Genomic DNA, 8,793 nt, shown 5'->3' on the forward strand with positions numbered 1-8,793 from the left:
TGTTGAGATAAAACATTGTCAATATCTAGAAATTATTGTTGTTGATTCTCTCTCAAAATGGGCTCTTCCACATTCCTCTTGTAGTTGGGACTCTACTGAACTTAAGGCTTGAAATTGTCCAAGGGTAGAAAAAATTGGTATGTAGACTCTCACTCACCTCCCCAAATGGTGGGTGAGTTGTCTACCTATTATTGATGTGGACTAGAAGTTGTGTACTAGTTTATCTCTAACAATCTTTCTCGACTTTGTTGTACATGTTGGAATATTTAGGATATGAAAGATGTTGAGGCAGGGGGTAAATTTTTATCCAATCAGAATGTGGAGAGCCAATCACATAGGTGGGGTTGTTCATGCATTCCCCAATAGGAGCCCACTTAGCACAATCATCATTTTCATCAATGCATTCATTAGAAGTGCCCATTTTAATGAAGTCATATGCCTTCACATGTATCCATTTTGTAGCAGACCACTTCTCTCCTTCTATAATAGGACAACTTCCATGCAGACAATTTTCATTAGCTATCTCATTTGGAAAAAGACTAAAGAACAGAATAGCATCACCTTTTCTTGGCTTTACTGTATTAAAAAACAACACGAATTTCATTTTTCACTTGTACTACAATCATCTCGTAGATCATTTTAGTTTTGACTATGAATTAGAAAATAAATTATATTGATAAAAATAAAGAATATAAGCTTCACTTCATCTTTCACCCTTAAGATTATTAAATGTAAACATGAATTCTTAGTCAGTGTTAATTTGGAGAACAAAAAAAATTCCAAAGTATTTATACCTGAATATCCACCTTTGGCACATTCTGACCAAGAATTGTCTTTTAATTGGTCATCACTTTCCTGACCACCCAACAAAGATAATTGAATAATATTTGTAAGAGCTCACTTACATTTTATGATATGGATTAACCACATAAAGTGAGTGTTTGATGCAAATAAACTAACCTCTGAATAGGGAAAAACAATCTCACCCCCCTTGATCACATCTGATAAATACATGAGCACTGTGGTAGTTCTATGACCACCCACCTCTTTGTTAAACTTATCATGGAAAAAATCAACATGACATTCATATTTTTGGCCATTTTCATAATTTCAAATCTGTATTGCCTCGCCATTCTCTAAAAAGACCCATAAAAGAAATATTAATGAAAGAAATTTACAAACAAGATCTTTTATAGTATTGGAAAAATTAGGGCTTACATTTTAATTAGGTCATTTAATGATTGAAATCTTGGTTAACTAAAGTGGGAAGGGCCTGGCCTGAACCAGTAAAATTACATTCAATGAAACTAGTTAATGAATTTCTTTTTTCATAAGAAGTTGTACAAGAATTTACAATGTTATAAAAATGGAACAACATTTTGTAATCATCATCAGAATGATACAAGCTCTTTAAAAGAATCTTTACCAATACATCATGAATTAGACTTAGGTTACTACCATTTTTCAACATGTTATTACCTTTTGGAAGAAAGGTCCAGGCTGCTATTCTATCTTCAATCCTTGTAACAATGTCATCCTAATAAAAATGTACAAGCAATGCCAATAAACAACCTTTGTAGAGGAGTAAATGTAAGCTAGGAAAGATCTACTTATTACATGATCTTAATCAATATAATCTATAATATGGATGTTTGGTAAAGCCCAAGTGCCTGCTTAACATTTCATCCAACTAATTTATAATGAATAGTCTCATATTTTTCTACATTTTAAAATTAGGCTTTGATTGATGGATGAGCCCAACATACTTGAGATTTATTTAAGAACATTCCTGAGCTTGTTCAAATCTCACTCATAATACTCTTCCTTGATTCATTATCTGCCACCATTGATTTCTCTAACTTGTCTCTTGCTTGAAGTTAACATTCTTGACTATAAGGAAATATTTAATAGTGCAAAGGTCAGCCCTTAGCTCCATTACTAGATTGCTTAACTAATGAAAAGTATAAAATTAACCGAAACAAACCAATGTCACAATAAATAAAACCAAACACAAAAAAAATTAACCAACTCACATATTCTAATTCATACTAAACAAGAAGCTGCTTCTAAGTCTTTGGAATTTGGTGGGGTCTCCAATAAGCTAGGGATTGATTCTTTGTTAATGTAGTAGTGCTTAATACTAGATTTTGTTAGTATATTTATTTAATTTAATCACACTTACAATTTTAATTCTAATTGGTCCTCCATACATGTATGACACTTGTTCATTCAAGTAGTCACCGTTTAGGAGTTTTTTAAAGTAGATTTTTTCATTTCATTTTGATAGCTCATCTTAGGTTCATGGGAGTGGACTCACGACCACTCATTGAGTATTGGGTTTGACTTTTGATTAGATCCAATTACTCTTGTTATATGCACTCTCCTCCTTTAATTCTTTAATCCATGGATGTCTTTTAGGCTCATTTCATTATTGTGCTTCTTATTATCTCTTTACATTTTGCAAGTTTTTATAGATTTTATGTTCTTTATGATCATGGTTCAGGTCTAATTTTGTTTCCATACTTTGTAAAAGATGGGATCTTTACTTTAGTTTCTTATGTTTCAATAATAGAAATGAAATATAATCAAAATAAATAAACTTCATACAATTAAATTCACTAAAAAATTAATCAGAGTGGGTTTAACCATGGACAAAATTTTGTAGTTAAGTGAGTTCTAAGTTGAAGTAGTACTGGGATGAGTGCCCTCAGCCAAAGTCCCAGTGCTTTACTAGATAGATTAGTGCCAATCACTACTTGTGAAATATAGATCAATGAATTTGACTCAAAAACTACACAATTAAATAATAATAGCAATATCACAAAAAAATTAGCCTCTAAATAAAGACCCCTTCTCAATTTCAAACCCCTATAGAAATAAGACGATCTTACAGATTTATACTATCCTGCTCTACAAGGGTTTTAACAAAACGGCTAGAAATTAATTTCTAAAAATAATTGAGATGAACTAAACCCTTATTGAAAACTCTAAAATTTTCTTTTAAACACATTGACACAACAATGGCATTCCCTTTATAGTCTTAGATGACTTAACAAGAGAAATGGCTAGTTTCTTTTGCATAAGCATTAGGTAAATGAAATTAAATCCCATTAAATTGAGTTAGTGGACATAAAGTTTTATAATGATAGGAAAGTGTAATTACCAATATGTAGAATGACAATCCAAAAATAAGGCAACTAATACTCATTTCTCCTTCAGCAATCTGAAGAAAGTTTTCTTTATTATTGTTCATATTAATACATAGTAAATGTCCTTATAACAGTCTATATTCAGGACCTAACTCATACCATTAGAAGTGGTCTCCTACCAGATTTGTCCATCAACAATGCACCTACTGCTGTCATTGGCACCTGCCAAGCACCACTTTCTAATTAATAAGTAAGACAAACATATTTGATCATTGAGAGGAACTAAATAAGATGTTCTTATTTGGAATTGACCATTGTTGGCACCTCAACTATAGCAATTGCAACTGATGTTGTCTGACTCGAAGAATAGCCTACAATGAAGTCCAAATTAATTATATTACATTAAAGTCCAAAAGTCTTTTGACCTCTTATGAATTCCTTCTGCCTATAGTTTTGACTTGATATTACCTTTTATGATCGTGTTGTTTCTTTATTGTACAGATTTGAACCCTATCCCACTTTATCTAATCAAAACAATTATATTACATCTAAAACATAAAAGAACACATTTATATTAGAAGAAATGAAAGAGAAAAATCTAATATCCTAATGTAGCTTCTCACCAGCAACCTCAAAGATTGCACTAGCGTAAAATATAAAACTATTGATTCCACCAATTTGTTGGCATACCGCTAGGCCAACACCAACCTGATACAAAAAGTACAATTGTTAAGTTGTAAAGGATGACTGGATAAATAATTAAGATTCAACAAACAAAATTTCATCAAGTACAATACATATTATGAACTTGTAAATGATGAATAGATTATTGGAAGGAACTGTTGATGAGTAGATAAATTATGGAGAACCAACAAATCGTTGAGTATATTTCTTACAATGACAGCAGGAGCATAGTTTCTGTGAAACAGATCAAGTATTTTGGTCTTGGGTAGATTTTCCAACTCCTCTATATATTCCTATATAATATATTCAATAGATTGACAACCTAATATCAACAACAATCAACTATTTTTTTAAACATCTTCACTGAAATTGATTAGCTCCAAAGTTTTACTCAAATTTTAGCTTATATTGAAATTGGAAGCTGACCTAGTTGATACTGGTGAATTAAATTTTTTTTTTCTAGAACAAACAAAGATATGCACTAGGATTTTAGTTTCTTCATATGACACATCACATTGGCTTCCCTTGAGAGCTTGTAATGCTTCTTTAAAATCTTTATCACGACCAACCTTTGCTTGGAATGTATTGACAACAAATGTATTAGAAAGAGCACCACATTTTGAACATGTAGGGTTTTTTAAATCAAATATTGTACAGTTCTTAGATGGTCATTTTAAAACATCTCACATTAATATGAAAATTGAGTGTGAAAAATAAGACAATTTTGACTATTTAATACTTTTAGTTTAGAAAACAAGTCATAAATAATGTTCTTATAGTAAAAGAATACTTTGACATAAGAAAAAAACTACACAATTTTAAAACATGACATCGTGCTTTAAAAACTAAAAAGGTACCTATAACGAAGAACTTCATTTGGACTTGCTAATTGGTTGTCACTATTAACTATAAGCTTATCTATAAAGTTTGAGCTTCACTTGGTTTCGAGAATAGTTTAATATTCTCTACTAAACAAGGCCAACCATGTGAAGGTGAAAGCTCATTTGGCCTCTCCCCCCTACCCCCCTGACCCCACCCCCGCTAGCCCACACATCACTCTAAATTCCATTAACATTTAATAACATTCATTCATTCATCCATTTTTGAGATATAACATTCAATCATTGCAATCACATGATAACATTCTCTAACACACAACATTCATGAATAATTCATTAACACACAACATTCAAGAGTAAGCCATTCATGAATAATTCATTAACACCTAACATTCATGAATAAGTCATTAACATATAAAATTCATTAACACACAACAATCATTTCTTTTTGGCCTTCTTTCTATTTTTTTTTCATGAAATTTCTAAGAGGAATATCAATGTCCTTGTCATCCCCATCCTCTATTGGTTCTAACACATGTCTCCTCCTCATCTGTTGAGGAACATCATGAGGCCGCTGCACCAAAGGGGGGTCCACTGCAATAACAAGTACTCCATGAGTTAAATTCACACCATTTTAGAATAGTGAATTACAAGTTTTTATTTAAGTAAAAGAACTATAAATCAAAAAATTAATTTAAAAGAACAAAACATAGATTTTCTTTACCTAAATGTGTGACATGAGCTACCTGCTGATTAGTCTAAACATCCTCCAGCACTCGTTCATCAACACAACATGATTGTTCTATATCCTCTAAAATATACACAAAAAGGTTATACTAAGTTCAATTAAAGATGTTAAATTGTATTAATAATTACATAATTAGTTTTAAATAGCAAACGAGCACCTCCATGGACAGTATGAGGCACATCAGGGGCTTCATGATGCAGCATATGGTCTATGTCACGATTAACATGCTCCATTGCAATGTCATGCACATTATTATGAAATATATTGTTGCTCAAGTATTCAATTTCTAATATATTTTTTGGCATATTTACCTGTGCACATGATGTAGGAGACTATTTGGTTGGGGCAATGGAAGCTTGTCGTAGGCGTTCAACCACAGCTGCATAGCCTTGCTTGAAGGCAATTATTTTTTTGTTCTTCTATGGCCTCTAGATTAAAATCAACACCCTGCATTTTATTTTCATTTTTTATTAATAACAAAATTATTTGCATTTTATAAATATTTTTTCTCTGCAATTCATTTATTGCTACTTACAACTCATGCTTTGATTTTAGAATATCCCCCAGAGCCAAGTTTTTGCTGCCCAACCTTTTCTAGCCTAGACTTTGTTACCTTTGATGTGTCCTACAACCTATGAAAAGTTTGAAATATGTTAGATGATACAGATATAACGATCAATACTAATTAGTGCATTATTACATTAATGTACTAGTAGTTTATATTATTGCATACCTTCACACGCTTGTTGGTGTGGTTTCTCTTCGATCATTCACCCCTTTCTCCTTTACATCCAAAATGAACTCATTCCATTCCCTCACTATAATAAAGGGAGGGCGCTCGTGCTTCGGTTTTATGATGAGACTCTTTCTATATGAGTCCCTCATAACCTTAACATGTTTGGAAGCTTTTTGTAACATTTTCTTATGATCAAAAATATTATTACCAAATTCATGCTCTAAATCTTTGATGAGCTGATCTTTTAATTTTTGATCTTGAAAGTTCTACCTTTTAAGAAAAAACTCAAAATTGTTAGATATAGCTAGTAAAAGAAAAGACCCAAATGAAAGGAAAAATGTTGCACCAATTAATGATATGAAAACAAAAATAGTGGGATAAAATTAGTTCACTTATGATGTTCCACCTTGTACGTATGGTGGGCCCGAATATTTGCAGTGTGAGGTCATAAAGCTTCCTATAAAATGTATCATTTCCTGCAAAAAATGTCATGGGATAATCAATCCAAAGCTTCTTATGAATAGGTAAATGCATATTATAATTTAAAAAATAATTATTTAAAGTACCTGGAATCTTAGGACATTTTAAAGGCATCGATTCATCATTGTCAATCAACAATGATGTTTGCATAGCTCCCATGCTAGAAACACGGGTAGCTCTAGGAAATGATGGTGAATTATCACCAATACTTGCACTATGATTTGTCTCTGGCGTAGCAAACAGTACATCTCCTACCACAAAAAATAATAATCCACTATGTGATGCACCCAAGATAAAAGTAAAAATTATCAACTCATAATTAACAAAAAACCAAATATAGCAAAACAAGGATTTACCAGCTGGACGCCCCCTTGTTGACGACATTGCATTTGGCAATCTCATATGGACATTCGTCGACCTCCTAGGAGTCTCCTGCACTTGATGACTTGAATAAATACATCATTAGCAAAGAAATTCTGAAATAATAAAAGTAAGAGTTAACTTACGAAGTTTTTGAATGTTCGAAATAAAAATTCCTTGTAACTTGTCAACTAAAAGATTAATTTACCAGTGGCAGTTAGAGCTCTACTACTACCGCCCTCATTGCATTGTCCTTGACCAGGTTCTGGATCAGTTGCCAAAAAATCCTATAATAAGAACACATATTACATATTTTACTTCATAACATAAAATATTATAAAATATAAATCTTTATTGAACTTTTGTTATAACTAAAGATTCATTATTGCTTACTTCATAATGACGAGCTTACACTCTTAAATCAGATAGCCTCTTCATCATCTGCTCAGATGGAATATTTGCTTCATCCAAAGTTCTCATTATTTATAAATTAATTTAAATTTATTTTTTTCAACATTATTTTTACATTGGGAGTTTCTATAATATCATCATCAGAAGGGGTAGCTAGTGGCTTTGTAGTTACTACAGGTGCTTTTCCCTTATCCTAAACATCAGATTGTGAGAGGAATATCAGTAAAACTATCATAAAAACTCAAAAACTGTAAATAAATTAATGTAATAATATAACATTTTTTAACTATCTAATTTGTACAATTTCAATAAGGTTTACCATTGCTGAAGAATGGGTGGGAGCAGCATCCTCGTGGCCTCTATCATCTATCACATCCATATCGTCCTATCACAATGATTAAACATAAAAACTTTAGCTAATTGAAAGCAATAGATAGCAAAAAAAAACTTTTTAACAAAATGGGATATAGTACTTACAACCCTCATGATAGTTACTTTGTTTGTATCGATGCGATTTAAATGATAATCTATTAGCAGTTCTTCCCCTACACTTATTGATTTTATTGCACAAACAAAAACTTCATTCCCCTCACGCACCTCAAATATGCAATTGGGTTGCTTACTAGTTGAGGAAGGTCGCGTACTATTTATAAAACCTACAATATTACTTTTTTCTTTTTGTCTCCCATCAATGTACATAGCAAACCTTTTACTTTGATCATTTTCTTTCCATTGTATATAATTAGCTGATAGTGCATACCTACGCATACTTTTTTTATATCGAACAATTTGCATCCAATCACTATAATTGTAACATGGACCAACATAATTGAACAATTCGACAACTTTGTTGTAACATACCTTTATCCCATCCATGGAAAATAGGCCCAAACCATGTAATGAGGATGGAGCAATGCGATATATCCTCTCATTAACAAAAAAATCTGTGTTAATTGGAGGTAGCTCATTGGTTACCCATTCTTTCTCAATGTGTGTGCACCGAAAGGGCACCTTGATGTCACCTTTGGTATCATCATCATAAGAACATGACCCCCCATTAGCAAGGAAAAATTGCATGCGTTTATCAATTTTTGTTCTAATCTTTTGACCTCTAGTTGATCTCATTATTTTAGCTGTACTACATGTAGAGCTTTCATCTACCATTTCCTCATTTCCCTCATTCGATGTAGATAGATATGACAAGTACCTATTTGGTGGCACCTGCAATCCATCAAATGGAAATTTGATAATATTTAAATAATATATATAGAATAATCAAGTCATGACTCATACAGGTAGTTCTTCCTTGTCTATACGTGAGAGATATAAAATGTAGTAAGTTGAAAGTGATTATACAATTATATTTCTATACGAACCTTCTTTGTC

The 8,793-nt window shown here is 31.9% G+C and overlaps 1 pseudogene; it reads right to left on the reverse strand.

The window, feature by feature from the left end:
- Positions 1-226: 226 nt before the first annotated feature.
- LOC149562893 (putative prolyl 4-hydroxylase 7) lies at positions 227-7,786 on the reverse strand (annotated as a pseudogene).
- Between the last annotated feature and the right edge of the window lie 1,007 nt (positions 7,787-8,793).

The sequence above is a fragment of the Cupressus sempervirens genome, chromosome 4, assembly GCF_028749045.1.
Source record: "Cupressus sempervirens isolate cs-2001-9-10 chromosome 4, ASM2874904v1, whole genome shotgun sequence".
Classification (NCBI taxonomy): domain Eukaryota; kingdom Viridiplantae; phylum Streptophyta; class Pinopsida; order Cupressales; family Cupressaceae; genus Cupressus; species Cupressus sempervirens.